Source organism: Triticum aestivum, chromosome 7A (genome assembly GCF_018294505.1).
Source record: "Triticum aestivum cultivar Chinese Spring chromosome 7A, IWGSC CS RefSeq v2.1, whole genome shotgun sequence".
In the NCBI taxonomy this organism is placed as follows: domain Eukaryota; kingdom Viridiplantae; phylum Streptophyta; class Magnoliopsida; order Poales; family Poaceae; genus Triticum; species Triticum aestivum.
This window is the reverse complement of record NC_057812.1, coordinates 396,618,728-396,636,779: the sequence shown is the minus strand read 5'-3', so window position 1 is coordinate 396,636,779 and position 18,052 is coordinate 396,618,728.

Below are 18,052 nucleotides of genomic sequence, written 5' to 3'. Positions count from 1 at the left end.
CTACCCCTTTCATTGATACCAATGCATTTGTAGTGTAGCTCCTTGCTTGCGAGTACTTTGGATGAGTACTCATGGTTGCTTTGCTCCCCCTTTTCCCCCTTTCTATATACGATTGTTGCGACCAGACATTAGAGTCCAGGAGCCATACGCCATTGTCGATGACGACTGCTACTACTCGGGAGGTGCCTACTACTACGTGTAGGCCGTTGGCGACGACCAGGAGTAGTTTAGGAGGGTCCCAGGCAGGAGGCCTTGCCTTTTTGATCGTTATTACTTTTGTGCTAGCCTTCTTAAGGCAACTTGTTTAACTTATGTTTGTACTCAGATATTATTGCTTCCACTGACTCTTGTGTCTTCGAGCATTTGTATTCGAGCCTTCGAGGCCCCTGGCTTGTAATATAAAGCTTGTATTATTTTATTTGTGTCTAGAGTTGTGTTGTGATATCTTCCCGTGAGTCCCTGATCTTGATCGTACACATTTGCATGTACGATTAGTGTACGGTCAAATCTGGGGCATCACAAGTTGGTATCAGAGTCGACTGCCTGTAGGAATCCCTCTTCCACACTCCTTGGCCAGAGTCGAGTCTAGACATTGCAAAACTTTTTACTTACATGGTTGTGTGTCTTATGGGCCCACGTCGCCATTTGGGTGGTATTAGGGTCTTTTACTCCTCGATCTTTACTCTGGGACTCTGAACTCTCTTCTACTCGGGTTAAACAAATTTACTAACTCTAACATTAGGATCTTGTGACCACGTTCACCCCAAAGTTGGATAAGCCCTAGTTATTCCTTAGAGTAGTAATTTGAACTATATCCACACTGTCATTTTACTCCTTTGAAACATCTTTGTTTTCAGATGGAACCCACGAGGCAGGTCGTGCGCCACACGATGGCCATTCGTGTCTCAGGATCACCTGATGTGTTAGCTGAGATGATGAACTATCTGGGTTATCGCTGGCACCCTGAGTACACCGCCTACGAGGAGTACCAGGACTTTAACCAGGAGCAGTACCGTGCCATCGTCCACCTCTACTCTCGGGAGTATGACTCCACTACCGTGTTACACACTGCTCATGGTGTTGGAGTGACTATCGACATGGCAGTCCACGATGATGCTTATGCTGCTCTGACGCGTCTTCGTGGAGAGTATCGGGAGTTGGACACCTCCCCTTTCAGGCACATTGCTATCGCATCCGATGTTGGTGTGGAGGGATACTACACTATTGTCTACTCCACTGTCACCCGAGAGCCCTTCTACCATCAGAACCTGGTTCTGCATGCTGATGGGCTGGATAGAGCTAACCGAGCTATTCGCCACGAGTTGTACACCACCCGTCAGCACCTGTACCGTGCTCTAACACTGTTGCACCCCCTTGTCCGATCTGGTGATCTGTCGCGTTCTGTGATCTACCCTGCCAGGACCGTGATGCCCCAGGGTGTCGGCTGGACAGATGTGGGAGGCTACTCTCCCGCACTTGGTCCTCTTCTGCCTCCTGTGCGTCGGGTTCTGCACCAGAGTATCCGCGGACCCCAGGCTACTGACGTGGAGGACTTCCCGTCGCGTCACTACCAGCTGTCAGGCTACACCTACCTCCACAGTTCCTCCTGGGACTGATGTAGGCTTGCTTATTAGTATTAGATGCATTCTCCGCGAGCCTGCGTGCCGCCTATGATGTCTTTAGTCTGTGTACCGAACTCTATGCATGATCCCTTTTGTAAGATATGCCAACTACTATGTAGTGTCTATCGTGTTTCTTTCATTATGCATGCCTCATCGTGAATGATGCTTGTCTTTGCAAATTTCTCAATGCTGAACTACCCCTGTTATATTTTGGCAGGATGGTTAGACCAGGTGGTCGTGGTCGTGGTGGCCATCCCCCACCACCGCCTGAGTAAATGGTTGGGATGATGCAACAATTCGAGCTGAATCGCTAGTTCATGGAGAATATTATGGCTCAGTTTCCTCGCCCCAATATGAACTAGCAGCCAGCCCAAGTGACTATACAGGATTTCATGCGCCTCAACCCAACTGTGTACCGTAGCTCAACTCAGCCTCTGGATGCTCACGACTAGCTCTGTGACATCACCTATGAAATGGAGTCTGCTGATGTAGCCCCTGCCAGCTATGTCACCTTTGCTTCCTTTTTCTTGAAGAGAACCGCTACTCAATGGTGGGACGGCCATAGGCGTAGTTTGCCGGTTGGAACAATCATCACCTGGCCAGACTTCCAAGCTGCTTTCGTGCCCACTTCATTCCTCAGGGAGTCATGGACCGGAAGAAGCGTGAGTTCCGCAGCCTCACCCAGGTCAATAAAACTATCGAAGCTTATCAGCGGGAGCTTCTGGACTTGTCTCGCTATGCTGAAGAAGACATTGCAACTGATGCATGTAGACAGGACAAGTTCGATGATGGCCTTCAAGCTGACATCAAGCTCACACTTCTAGTGCATGACTTTGCTGATTTCGCCACCTTGGTGAACAAGGCCATCAATGTTGAAACTGGTCTGCAGGAACACCGGAGCTCTCACAGGCGCAACCATGACACGGGCTCATCTTCGGGCCCGTCCTCGCAGAAGCGTAGAATATGGATTCCCAACAGCATGTACCAGCCAATTGCACCTGCTCCAAGGCAGTCCTATGTTGCACCGCATCTGCCTCCCCCACCAACTAGGCAGTCAAGACTTCCAGCTCCACCACCCCGAGCTCATGTTCCCACTCCCAATAATGGTATGTGCTACAAGTGTGGTCAACCAGGTCACCTCGCCAGGAACTGCTTTTAGAACCAGAATCAACTGGCCCTTCCCGTAGCTGGCCGTGGAAGCAACCATCCCTGCAACACCAATGCCAGGTCTTATGGTCGTGATCATGCCAACCACGTTGACCTCAATGAAGCTCAAGACCAGCCTGCTACTGTCATGGGTACACTCCTCGTAAATTCAGTACCTACATTTGTTTTATTCGATTCAGGAGCATCGCATTCATTCGTGTCAGAAGATTTTGCATACAAGCACGACGTTAGATGTGAGGAGATGAACACTTCGGTAGTGGTAAAAACCCTCGTGGGACAATGTCAAACCACCATGGTTGGCATTGATGTCCCCGTGGAAATCGAAGGGCTGGAATTCTATGCCTCTCCCATTATCCTGAAATCGTCTAACATCGACCTCATTCTGGGGATGGATTGGTTGAAAGCGCATACTGCTTCTATAGTTTGCGCCACTAAGACTGTCCATCTGCTACACCCTTCTGATGAGATAGTTACTTATCAGGCTCATCTGGTTCAAAATGCCGAGGCATGGCTTTATGCCTTGAATGCATTGAACACTGCACCACTCGAGGGCATTGAAAACATTCCCGTCGTTTGTGAATTCCAAGACGTCTTTCCTGAAGAACTTCCAGGATTTCCCCTGCTAGAGCTGTCGAATTCATCATCGACTTGAAACCAGGCACCACCCCTATAGCCAAGCGACCCTACAAGATGCCGCCGCATGAACTCATTAAGCTTAAGGAGGAAATCGACAAATCTCTTCGCAAAGGTTTCATTCGCCCTAGAACAAATATCCCCTCCCTCGGATCAATGATCTTTATGATCAACTGGCTGGTTCATTAGTGTTCTCCAAACTTGACTTGAGGTTGGGTTACCACCAGATCCGTGTTCGTGAAGAGGATATCCCAAAGACCACCTTCGTGACTCGATATGGATCATACGAGTACACCGTCATGTCATTCGGCTTAACGAATGCTCCAGCCACCTTCTCTCGTATGATGAACTATATATTCATGGATTACCTCAACAAATTCGTCGTGGTTTATCTGGATGATATCCTTGTATTTTCCAAGAACAAAGAGGAACATGTTGAACATCTTCGTCTTGTGCTGGAAAAGCTTCGAGAGCATCAACTATACGCTAAGTATTCCAAGTGTGAATTCTGGCTCCTCGAAGTAACCTATATTGGGCATGTCATATCCACGGATGGTATTGCCGTCAACCCTGAACGAGTCCACGCTATTCTCGATTGGACTCCTCCGAAGAATGTCAAGCAAGTCAGAAGTTTTCTCGGTCTCGCCAGCTATTGCCGTTGATTCGTCGAGAACTTCTCCAAGATCGCTAGGCCTCTGACTAATCTGTTGCATAAGGGCATCAAGTTCCAATGGACAGACAAGTGTCAGGAAAGTTTCCAGGCGCTCAAAGACAAGTTGACTTCTGCCCCAGTGCTTGCTCCACCTGATACTACGATGGACTTCGTCATTTACTGTGACGCTTCCCGTCAAGGATTAGGTTGTGTCCTAATGCAAGAGCACAGAGTGATTGCTTATGCCTCTCGTCAACTGTGCCCTCATGAAGAAAACTACCCAGTTCACGACCTCGAGCTTGCTGCTGTCATTCATGCTTTGAAGCAGTGGCGACATTACCTTCTCGGTAATCATTGCGAGATCTTCACCGACCACCAAAGTCTGAAGTATCTGTTTATTCAGCCAGACCTGAACCTCCGTCAGCAGAGATGGATGGAGACTATTGCAGACTTTGACGTGGGTATATCATATACCCCAGGCAAGGCTAATGTAATGGCTGATGCCTTGAGCTGCAATTCTTACTACAACCACCTCCAGGTTCGAAAAGTTCAGCCCTCGCTTGTCGAAGAGTTTAGAAAGCTGAACCTTCATATTGTCTCTCCTGGTGCACTTGCTCCCCCTCCCCTAGAGATCCAAAAGATGAATCTTCGTGTTGTTACTAGGGGTTCTCTAAATACCCTGGCTGTCCTACCAGATCTCGTAGACGGTATAAAGACTATTCAAGGTTATGACTCTGAAGTCTAGAAGATTAAACGACATCTCGCAGAAGGAAAGCCCTCATTCTTCACTATTGCCGATGATGGCGCCTTGTACTTCAAAGGCCGCCTAGTGGTTCCATGTTCGAGGAAAAACCTGGATCAGACTAAAAGGTTATGAAAGAAGCTCATGATACGCCTTTGTCCATCCATCCTAGTAGTACAAAGATGTACCAGGATATTCGTTAGAGATTCTGGTGGTCTAATATGAAGCGAGACATTGCTTGTTATGTTGCTGAGTGTGACGTTTGCCGTTGCATAAAAGCTGAACATCAAAGGCCTGCTGGAACTATGCAGCCTATCTCTATTCCTGAATGGAAATGGGACCATGTTGAAATGGACTTCGTCACTGGATTTCCCAAATCGCAAAAAGGTAATGATGCTATTCTTGTCGTCATTGACCGGCCTTCTAAAGTTGCACATCTTCTGGCGGTCAAAGAAACAATCACTGCTAGTCAGCTTGCAACCCTCTACATGTCCAGAATTGTTTCACTACACAGTATTTCACTGGTTATCAGTTTAGACCGTGGTAGCTTATTCACTTCAAGATTCTGGGAAAGTTTCCAAGAAGCTATGGGAACTCATCTGTCGTTCAGTATTGCGTTTCATCCTCAGTCGCAAGCAAGAAGTGGGAGGAATCTCTCCTCGTATGCCGAGTTCTCTTATAATAATAGCTATCAAGCTAGTCTGAAGATGGCCCCCTTCGAAGTGTTATATGGACGAAAGTGTCGAACCCCTCTGAACTGGTCAGAACCTAGGGAACGTACACTCTTCGGTCCTGATATTATCCAACATGCCGAAGAACAAGTCCGCATTATTCGCGAGAATCTGAAGACTGCTCGGTCACGTCAGAAAAGCCAGTATGACCTACATCACAAAGACATGGTCTATCAACCTGGCGAAAAGGCTTATCTTCGAGTTACACCAATGAAGGGTGATCACCGCTTCGGGATCAAGGGCAAGCTAGCTCCTTGCTATATCGGCCCCTTTGCTATTCTCGAAAGGCGTGGAAAAGTGGCATATCAACTGGAGCTTCCGTCGAACCTTTCTCAGGTTCACGATGTGTTCCACGTGTCACACCTCCGCTGTTGCTTCAAGGACCCAATCCGAGCAGTGGAACACGAAGTGCTCGAATTGCAACAGGACCTCTTCTATAAAAAGCATCCGGTCCGCATTCTCGACCAAGCTGAACGCCACACACGTCAGAAGGCGATCAAATTCCTCAAGGTCCAGTGGTCGCATCACTCTGAAGAAGAAGCCACTTGGGAACGCAAGGATCGCCTGCGTGATGAATACCCAGCAATGTTTCCTTCTACCTCCTAAAATCTCGGGACGAGATTTCTTGTAGTGGAGGAGTTTTGTAATGCCTAGATAATTAAGCTACAGTAAAACTCTGTTAATGATGCCACGTCACCTCCGTTACTGTTGCTAATCTCTCGTTAGATCAAAACCGATTCGAAGTATCAATTCAAAATAAGGCAAACAACAAAAGTTTTCAAAACATTGTAACAAAAATATTCAGTGGGTGCCAAATATTGCACTGGTAATTATTGTGGAGAAAACTCATTTTTAGAAATTGCCTAAATATTTTAAAGTGATTTAAAACAGAAAAGAAAATAAATAAAAAGAAAAGGTGAAAATAGAACAAAAGAAAAAAAACAAGAAAAGCCACCCCCCCACACTGGGCTCCAGCCCAGCAGGCCACCGACCCAACTGGGCAAAGGCCAACCGGCCCGGCCCCCCTGTCATCCCCCTTCCCTGTTCCTCCGACCAGGGTCGAAACAGGGGCACGTCCCCGCCCGACCACCTCACCGGCACCGACGCCGGGAGGGGGATAAGACCGCCACGCCCCCGCCTCCTCGGTTCCTTCTCCCGCTCACCATGCTCTCCCTCTCGGCCCCTGCGCCTCCCCTCCCCTCAGATCCATCTCGCCGCTCCTCCTTACCCACCGCATCTGAGCGCCACCGTGAAGCGCGTGGCCACCGTCATCACCTTGCCTCGCCAATGTGTCTGTCATCTCCGCCATCGTCTTCCTCGTTGACCGGTGACCGCAGCTGGAGCTTGGAGGCGCTGCTGCACCGGTTCCTCTTCCTCCACATCTCCGGTGGCCGCCGCTCTTCACCAAGTCCGGCGACGCCTCGGTAGCTCCTAAACCACCACGGGCCATTGTGTGAGCCGCTTGGTGAGCTCCTCCACCCCCTGCTCCTTCCTGTCAGCTCCCTCGTGCGCCGTAGCTAGCTTGCCACCGCGCCCGTAATCTGTCTGCCGCCAAAAAGCTCGTGGCGGTCGCCACAGTCGTCGTCATGCTCGCTTGAGCCCGTCACCGTGCTCCTGGCGCATCCAGGAACCCAACGCACCCGCGCACGTGCTTCCTCGTGGCCCCTATGCCCTAGCTCGTCGAGCTCCCGTACGCGTCGCCGCCCGCGCTTGTCGCCGGCAGCTGTCCAGTGACCATTTGGTCTCGGGCTCGTGCCGTTGTGCTCGCGCGTGCACGTAGGTCTCGCCTCGCCTCTCAATTCGCTCTCTAACGCATTGCATCGCCGTTTCCTCCCACGGCCGACTCCGGCCGTCCACCGATGAGCTCGCCGCGCTCGACTCCGGTCACCCCTGCCGCCACAACCACCACCGTTCGATGCACGACGCCGAGCCACATCGAACGAGCCCGGCCACAGCCACTGTGCACGAAATTCCGCGCCCCTCCCGTGTCGCGCCGCCACATTTTGCCTCACCGGTGCCGTTCGCTGACGTGCGTAGGTGGGCCCCACCCTTGGGTCACTACCAGTGGGCCATAGGAGCCCCGTTGACTGGGTTGACCCAGTCAACATGCTGACTGGGCAGCCCAGTGGCAGTGACCTGCGGGCCCCACTGCATAATTAAATTGATTAAAATGTTTTTATAAATAAAACTAATTAATTAACCTAAACAGTCACTGACATGTGGGGCCCTACTGCTAATTAACTCTAACTAATTAAAATAAACCCCTGTTAGCCCCACAGTCTATGACGAGTGGGCCCCACTAGTCATTTTGACCAGTCAAACAGTGTGTTGACTGCTGACATCATCCCCATGCAATGCTGATGTCATAATTCCATTTCTGTTAATTTAGATAAATTTAGAAAATGATTAAAACTTTAAAAAACATAGAAAATAAACCGTAACTCGGATGAAAATGTTTTCTACATGAAAGTTGCCCAGAACAATGAGGCGAATCCGGATACGCAGCCCATTCGTCCGCCACACATACCTAGCATAGCAAACACACAACTTTCCAACTCCGATTCATCTGTCCGAAAACGCGAAACACCGGGGATACTTTCCCGGATGTTTTCCCCCTTCGCCGATATCACCTCCTACTGCGTTAGGGCACACCTAGGACCGTTACTTGTCATGTCATGCATCTATATGCATCTGTTTCCATTGTATTCATTGTTTCTTCCCCCTATTCTCTCATTAGACACCGAGACCGACGCCACTGTTGGTGCCCCGATCGACTAGGTTGTCGAGGACCCCTACTTGCCAGAGCAACCAGGCAAGCCCCTCCCCCCTGATCACCAGATATTGCCTATTCTACTCTCTACTAATTGCATTAGAGTAGTATAGCATGCTACTACTTTCTGTTAATCCTATTCTGATGCATAGCCTCTCATTGTTGCTATAGTTGTTGATACCTTACATGCAATCCTAAATGCTTAGTATAGGATGCTAGTTTATCATCAGTGGCCCTACATTCTTGTCAGTCTGCCATGCTATACTATCGGGCCGTGATCACGTCGGGTGTTGATCACGGATGTATACTATACATGTTACACATGATATATGTTGCACGTAAAGTTGGGTCGGTTCGTTGATACCTTATATGTTGCGAGTAGATACTTTCCCGATGGCCCTCTGTGTGGATCTTTGTGGCGGAGCGATAGGGCAGGTTGAGACCACCCAGGAGAGAGGTGGGACTGGCCCTGGTCGGTGTTCGTAGTTACTTCAAGATAATACGTTTAACGAGATCTTGGTATTTGATCTGAGTCTGATCACTAGCCTATATGCACTAACCAACTACGCGGGGACAGTTATGGGCACTCGATGTCGTGGTATCAGCCGAAGCCTTTGTGACATCAGTGACTGAGCGGTGCGCGCCGGGTTGGACCGCGTAACGCAACTTCCTTTGTAATGGAGGTTGCTAGGTCTGTGTAACACCCTCGATGCGACTATAGCTCCCACGTGTCGAGGCACGACTTAGAGACATAATCGCATTGAAGGCATATGTCGCAAGTTAGGCAATCTTCACAAACATCCCATGTAATGTAAATAATAAAAGGGAGATAACATAGTTGGCTTACACTCGCCATGTCAATCAAGTGCATAAATAACATTACATCATCCAAACACTCATGGCCCGACTATGGCGCCAAAATAAAAGAGAACCCAACATGCGACACGGTCCCAATCACCCCCAACTGGGCACCACTACTGATCATCGGGAAAGGAAACATAGTAACATTGAGAGTCTTCGTCGAACTCCCACTTGAGCTCATACGCGTCTCCTGGAGCGGAATCATCAGGCCCTGCATCTGGTGTAATAGTAATCTGTGAGCCACAGGGACTCAGCAATCTCGCACCCTCGCGATCAAGACCATTCAAGCTTATAGGTAAGGCAAGGTAAAATATGAGTGGAGCTGCAGCAAGCGACTAGCAAATATGGTGGCTAACTTATTCACAAAAGAGAGCGAGAAGAGGAGGCAAAGCACGAGCGAGAAACTAGAGAACAACCTGCGCAAACATTACTCCAACACCGTGTCCACTTCCCGGTCTCCGCCGAGAAGAGGCCATCACGGTAACACACTCAGTTGATTCATTTTAATTAAGTTAAGGTTCAAGTTATCTACAACCGGACATTAACAAATTCCCATCTGCCCATAACCGCGGGCACGGCTTTCGAAAGTTCAATCCCTACAGGGGAGTCCCAACTTAGCCCATGACAAGCTCTCACGGTCAACAAAGGAATAGACCTCCTCCCAAGACGTTCCGATCAGACTCGGTATCTCGGTAATTCAAGACACTTCGACAGGTTAAAACAAGACCAGCAACACCACCCGAATGTGCCGACAAATCCCGATAGGAGCTGCACATATCTCTTTCTCAGGGCACACTCAGATGAGCGCTCCATACAACTAAAACCAAACCTCGAGTTTCCCCGAGGGGGCGCTGCACAGGACTCTAGTTTGGACCAACACTCAGAGGAGCACTGGCCCGGGGGGGGGGTTTAAAATAAGATGACCCGCGGGCTCCGGAAACCCGAGGGAAAAAGAGGCTAGGTGGTAAATGGTAAGACCAAGGTTGGGCATTGCTGGAAAAGCTTTAATCAAGGTGAACTATCAAGGGGTTCCCATTATAACCCAACCGCGTAAGGAACGCAAAAATCCGGGAACATAACACCGATATGACGGAAACTAGGGCGGCAAGAGTGGAACAAAACACTAGGCGAGAGGCCGAGCCTTCCACCCTTTACCAAGTATATAGATGCATTAACATAACAAGATAATATAATGATATCCCAACAAGTAAATAAATGTTCCAACAAGGAACGGCCTCCAATCTTCACCTGCAACTAGCAACGCTATAAGAGGGGCTGAGCAAAGCGGTAACATAGCCAATCAACGGTTTGCTAGGACATGGTGGGTTAGAGGTTTGACATGGCAATTTGGGAGGCTTGCAAGCAAGTGGTAGGCATCGTAGCAATGGCATAGCAAAAGAGCGAGCAAACTAGCATAGCAAAGATAGTAGTGATTTCGAGGGTATGATCATCTTGCCTGCACAGTTGTCAGAGTTGACTGGATCCTCGAAAGCAAACTCAACGGGCTCCTCGTTAGCGAACTCATCTCCCGGCTCTACCCAAACAAGACAAACAAGCAACAAGGATACAATCAACCACGTGCAAGAACAAGCAATAGGATGAAATGATGATATGCTATGCGGGATGCGATGCGGGATGCAAAATGCAAGATATGACAGGAAATGCATGAACCTGGCCTCAACTTGGAAAACCAAGTGTGCCACTGGAAAGATGAGATGAAATCGCTTGAAAACGATATAAAGAACGCCGGAATCGGAGTTACGGTTTGGAAATGGCAAGCGATTCAAATATGACACCGGTCTGCGATTTACAGCAAGTAGGCATCTAAATGCAACGAAATGAACATGCTACAGCACCCAAACATGGCAACAAAATACATGGCAGGGAAGCATTCAAGATGCTTAACAAAAGTCTAGCACTGAGCTACGGCCAAATCATCCATTAACAGGTTCAAACAAGCATGGCAAAAATGCAAATGGTAAAACAGATCTCAGACTTAGTGAAATTAACACTTGTCTGGAATTTCAGATCATATAGCCCTCTTCGGAGCAACAAAACAACATGCTACAGGACCTGGACATGACAAAGAAAGACATGGCATGGAGCTACTCAACAAGCTTAACAAAAGTCCCTTAGTGACCTTGAGCCAAAAGGGATCTCAAAATATACTAACAAGCACACGAACATAGCAAAAACATAATCAGTTTTCAGACTTAGTGAAAACTGGGACATGCTGAAACATAACTCACGAAGGCATGTTTACGAGCTCGATGCACTCACTACGGTGCAAGTCATGGCAAGACAAGCATACATCCCTTAAGAAGGCACAAAATGCAAGCTAGACATGGCAAGAACAATGGCATAGCATGCACGGATCAACTACAATAACATCGGCAAAATCGCAAACAAGTTGACGATCTGCCCAGATTCGCAACGAAGCAAAAGTAGAGCTCGATTGACTCAAGCTAGGGTGCTCCATAATTGCAAACAAAGACATGGATGGATAGATCACCACAATATTAACAAAACTCCTTTACTGATCATCCTCAAAAGAGGCACGGATCACTAGGAAACAACATGAACATATGGCATCATGAGATAAACAATCCCAGGACTTAGTGAAATCACTAAGTCCCTGAAAACAGAATTAGCAAGTGCACCACTTTGCAAGCTTGCACAAGTCACCACATACATCCTAAAAATACATGGGTTGCACCTCTGGAAAGATGACAAAACCCTTAACAAAACATATGAAGAACTCACGGGCATAGCATGCACACAATAATCATGGCAAAAATGACAAAAGTGCTAAACGGAGTAGCAGATCTGACAATTAACTCAAGTAGCCCTCTTCTAACAGCATCTCGGGCATCAAGATGAACTCAAATGAAAATGATGCAATGGAATGAAATGATGTATTCTCTGGGATGAACATTTTGATATGCTATATGCATGAATCGGAGCTACGGATGCAAAGTTACGGAGCCGCGAACATGGCAACTTGGATCAGGAATTCTGGGACTTAGTAAAAAAACGACCCTAGGTTAGGATTTCAGATCTGAGATCCGGGCACGGATTATGAAGTTTGCCGGAATCCTCGGAGCTCTCCGGAGAGGACCAGCCGGAGTGGCGCCAGCGCGAGCTCCGAGCGCGGGGGGGCGGCGCGACCGGTGGTGGCGCCGGACGGGGTCGGTGCGGCCGGTGGTGGCGGGCGGCGGCCGCGGCGCCGGCGAGGTCGGTGGCGGCGGGCGGCGGCCGGCGAAGCAGGCGGCGGCGGCCGGCTCGCGGGCGAGGTCGGTGGCGACGGGCGGCGGCCGGCGGAGCGGGCGGCGGCCGGAGGAGCGGGCGGCGGTGGCCGGCTCGCGGGCGAGGAGGCGCGGAGGAGATGGGCCTCGGGGGGCCCGGCTGGGCCTCCCGGGCCGGAGCGACGGCGGCGGTTTGTGCCACGTGGCGGCGCCCGATAGGCGCGGGCGGGCGGCGGCGGCTTTGTCCGGTGACAGCCGGACGTGTCCGGGCGCGCGAGGGGAAAAAATTAGGGTTTCGGGGGGAGAGGAAGATCCGGATTCGGAGGGGTCTTTATATAGGCATAGAGGGAGCTAGGAGAGTCCAAATGAGGTGCGGTTTTCGGCCACGCGATCGTGATCGAACGCTCTAGGACATGGAGCAGAGTTTGGTGGGTTTTTGGCCAAATTGGAGGGGTGTTGGGCTGCAACACACACGAGGCCTTTTTGGTCCCTCGGTTAACCGTTGGAGTACCAAACGAAGTCCAAATGGTACGAAACTTGACAGGCGGTCTACCGGTAGTAAACCAAGGCCGCTTGGCAAGTCTCGGTCCAATACGGAAATGTTTAATCCCCACACATGAAAGAAAGCTAGAAATGACCACCGGAGGAGAACGAAGCGCCGGAATGCAAAATGGACAACGGGGAAAATGCTCGAATGCATGAGATGAACACGTATGCAAATGCAATGCACATGATGACATGATATGAGATGCATGACAACGACAACAACATATGGAGGCAAAACCCAAACCCGAGGAAATAAATATAACTTAATGCCGGAAACGGCAAGAGTTGGAGTACAAATAGGGAAAGTTACATCCGGGGTGTTACAACACTCCACCACTATGAAAGGATCTCGTCCCGAGATCTAGGACTGAAAGAACGCCGGGTACTCGGAACGGAGGTGATCCTCGCGTTCCCAGGTAGCTTCACGGTCGGAATGGTATGACCACTTGACTTTGAGAAATTTTATTGACTTGTTGCGAGTCTTGCGTTCAGTCTCTTCAAGAATAGCAACTGGATGCTCACAATAAGAGAGATCTTCTTGGAGCTCAATGTCCTCAAAGTTGACGGCGTGTTCAGGACTCTTGAAGCACTTTCGAAGCTAAGAGACATGGAACACGTCATGAACATTTGCAAAGTTTGAAGGAAGCTCGAGTTGATAGGCGAGGTCGCCTCTCTTGCTGACAATCTTGAAAGGTCCCACGTATCTAGGGGAAAGCTTCCCTTTGATACCGAAGCGACGAGTACCTTTCATAGGAGAGACACGGAGGTAAACATGATCTCCGATCTCGAAAGCCAAATCACGGTGCTTACTATCATAGTAGCTCTTCTGGCGGGATTGGGCTGCTTTGAGGTTATCACGAATGACTTTGCACATTTCTTCTGCCTCTGTGATTAAGTCATTACCCAAAAGCTGACGTTCACCAGTTTCAGACCAGTTGAGAGGGGTACGGCACTTCCTGCCATACAGAATTTCAAATGAGGCCTTGCCCGAACTTGCTTGAAAACTATTGTTGTAGGAGAATTCAGCATAAGGAAGACAATCCTCCCACTTCATGCCGAGGGATATCACACACGCCCTGAGCATATCTTCAAGAATCTGGTTGACACGCTCGACTTGACCGCTAGTTTGAGGATGGAAAGTTGTGCTGAAGCGGATGTTCGTGCCCATGGCCTTCTGAAAAGAATCCCAAAACTTTGAGGTAAAGATGCTGCCACGGTCTGAAGAGATCACTTGTGGAATACCGTGCAGAGAGACAATACGAGAGGTATAGAGTTCCGCCAATTGAGCTGCAGTGATCGACTCTTTGATAGGCAGAAAGTGAGCCACTTTGGTGAGTTTGTCGATGACAACGAATAGAACATCATTGCCACGCTTGGACTTTGGAAACCCAGTCACGAAGTCCATTTCAATGTGGTCAAACTTCCATTCTGGAATGGCAAGAGGTTGGAGGAGACCTGCTGGCCTTTGGTGTTCTGCCTTCACTCTTCTGCAGACATCACATTCATTCACGAATTGAGCGATCTCGCGCTTCATTCGAGTCCACCAATAAGCTTGCTTAAGGTCCTGATACATCTTCGTGCTCCCAGGGTGGATGGAGAGGAGAGAATTGTGAGCCTCGTTCATGATCACTTTACGGAGGTCACCTTTGGGTACAACAATACGATCCTCGAAGAAGAGAGTGTCCTTGTCATCAAGGCGGTAGCACTTGTACTTGGACTGACTCTTGGCAATCCCAATCTTCACATTTTTCACCATAGCATCAAGAAGCTGGGCTTGGCGAATCTGGTCTTCTAAGGTAGGAGAGACTTGAAGGTTGGCGAGGAAACCTTGAGGAACAACTTGCAGATTAAGTTTGCGGAAAGCTTCACAAAGCTCGGGTTGATAAGGCTTAAGAATCAGACTGTTGCAATAAGCCTTCCTGCTCAAAGCGTCAGCAATCACATTAGCCTTGCCTGGAATGTACTCAATACTCGGATTATACTCTTGAATCATTTCGACCCATCGAGTTTGCCTGAGGTTGAGATTAGGCTGAGTGAAGATGTACTTGAGACTTTTGTGATCAGTGAAAATGTCCACTTTTCTTCCCAATAGAAGATGTCTCCAAGTCAAAAGAGCGTGCACAACTGCCGCCAACTCGAGAGCATGAGTGGGGTAGTTCTTCTCATTAGGCTTCAACTGGCGAGATGTATAAGCAACAACTTTCTTCTCTTGCATCAATACTGCGCCAAGACCTTGGAGAGAGGCATCACAAAAGACCTCGTACAGCTTGGATTCATCAGGTGGAGTCAGAACTGGAGCAGTAATCAATTTTTATTTCAAAGTGTTTAAAGCAATATCACACTCCGGATACCAAACGTACTTGACGTGCTTTTGAAGAAGATTAGAGAGAGGCTTCACGATCTTAGAAAAGTTTTCAACGAATCTTCGGCAATAGCTTGCGAGACCGAAAAAACTGCGAGTTGCTTCACGTTCTGAGGAGGTTCCCAATTCACCATTGCAGACACCTTCTCAGGATTCACGGCAATGCCCTTGGCAGAGATGATATGACCAAGATAAAGAACCTCATCGAGCCAAAATTCACACTTGGAGAACTTGGCGTTGAACTGATGTTCTCTGAGCTTATCAAGAACCAAACACAAATGCTTGGCATGATCTTCCTTGTTCTTTGAGAAAACTAGAATGTCGTCGAGATAGACCAAAATGAAGTCATTGGTGTAGGCGTTGAAGATGAAGTTCATCATGCGAGAGAACGTCGGAGGAGCGTTGGTGAGGCCAAAAGACATGACAGTGTATTCATATGAACCAAAGCTTGTTCTAAATGCTGTCTTGGGAATATCTTCTTCATGAATGCGAATCTGGTGATAACCCATACGGAGATCAAGTTTGGAGAATACTTGGGCACCTTTGAGTTGTTCGAACAATTCATTGATGTTGGGAAGTGGGTATTTGTTCTTGATGGTCTTCTTTTTCACTGGACGGTAATAAACACAAAGTCGGTCCGTTCCATCCTTCTTCTTCACAAAAAGAACACCACAACCCCACGGAGAAGAACTAGGCTGGATGAGACCCATTTTTTCTTGCTCATCGAGTTGCTTCTTCAGCTCCTTCAACTCTTCAGGTCCGAGCTTGTAAGGACGTTTGCACACAGGTTCCGTGCCAGGCTCAAGATCAATAACGAATTCAACTGGCCGGTGCAGAGGCATTCCTGGGAGCTCTTCTGGAAAGACGTCTTGATATTCGCAAACGACTGGAATTTGAGAGATGGCATCCAATTCACCCTTTTCATTGAGAGAAAATAGACGGATAGTATTATCCCGAGCGGCAAAGACAATTACATCCTCAGACGAATGAGTCAATTGAATCTGCCTGGCTGCACAATCAAGATGTGCCTTGTGCTTAGAAAGCCAATCCATTCCGAGAATAAGATCAATATCTGAGTTACCAAGAACAATTGGGGAAGAAAGGAACTTGTAGTCACCCAATGTGATAGTAACCTCAGGGACGCAGGTGTTAGCTATCATCTGCTTGCCCGGTGACACAATTTGCAAGGAACTTTGCAGATACTGATAATCACACTCATACTTTGATGCAAAAGGTTTGGAAATGAAGCAATGCGATGCACCCGTGTCAAAAAGAACTTTTGCAGGAATATCATTAACAGGAAGGTTACCCATGATGACATCTGGTGAGTCCTCTGCCTGAGCTGCATTCACCATATTGACCTTGGCGAACTTGGGGTTATGCTTGACCATAGTTGTACTTGTCGATCTAACAAGAGGAGGAGGAGGAAGACGCCTCTGGTTGAGACACTTGTTGGCATAGTGACCCTTCTGTTGGCACTTGTTGCACGTGACCTCTGAAAGCGGACAGTGATACGGAGCACTCGATCTTGGAGCTTGAGACGAAGTCTTGTTCTGAAAGCTAGGGTTGGGTGGGTGGGAAGAACCACTGCCACCTTTGCTCTTCTGCTGATACAGCTGACGGAATGGAGGAGGAGGAAGCCAAAACTTCTGCTGCTTGGCCACTTGAGTAGAGGAAGAAGGAGTAGCATTTCTGACTCGCTTCTTGGAAGCATCACACCTCAACTGAGCAGCATCTTGTTTCAGTGCCATGTTGTAGAACTCATCGTACCTCAAGGGTTCAAAGAGAACAAGAGCAAGCTGAATTTCTTCTCTGAGACCACCCCTGAACTGATATATCATGCTCTTCTCATCAGGGACGTCCTGCTTAGCAAAGCGGGCGAGCTTCTGGAACAACTTGTTGTAGTCATAGACAGACAAAAAGCCTTGCTTCAGATTGCGGAATTCCTCACGCTTGCTTTCAACCACGCTCTGCGGAATATGATGAGCTCGGAAATCTCGACGGAAATCATCCCAAGTGATAACACGTCCACCTCTGGAGTCCTTGTACTGCTGGAACCATTCTGCAGCTTGATCTTTGAGTTGGAAGGAAGCGAACTTGACAAAGTCCTCAGGCCTGACGTTACTGCACTCGAAATGCTTGCACAGATCCACAAGCCAATCGTCAGCATCGGTTGCCTCAACACAATTGCTGAAAGTCTTTGGCCCGTTAGCAAGGAACTGGTTGAGTGTAGCAAAGTGACTCTGATTGCTGCCTTGATTCCCTTGACTGCCTTGATTGCGCTCTTGAAGAATTTTCATGATCAATTGTGTGTTAGCATTGGTTGCGGCCATCACAGCTTGCCATGCCTCTGGAGGAGGTGGAGGTGGTGGCGGATCAGGATTCGGAGTCGTGCGCGTTGGAGGAGCCATCCTGAAGAGGTTGACCACCATTAGCACATTGACAGATAAATATTGAAGCTGAATCCAACGGAATGAAAATTGCAACATATAGTCTTCACATCTGAACAAAATGAACGAATGCATTCCTCTTGAAATGTCACATATCCATAAATTGAGAAGCCACGTAGAATTAAGGTAGAGAAATAAATCAACAAGGTATGGATCAAGAACAAATAATCGGTAAGAAATCCCAATCTCAAACCAATATCCGTAGAAGAAGAACTAGAGCTACTAGAATTCCCACCTATGAAAATCCCGAACCTTTTCGGTTATGCAATCA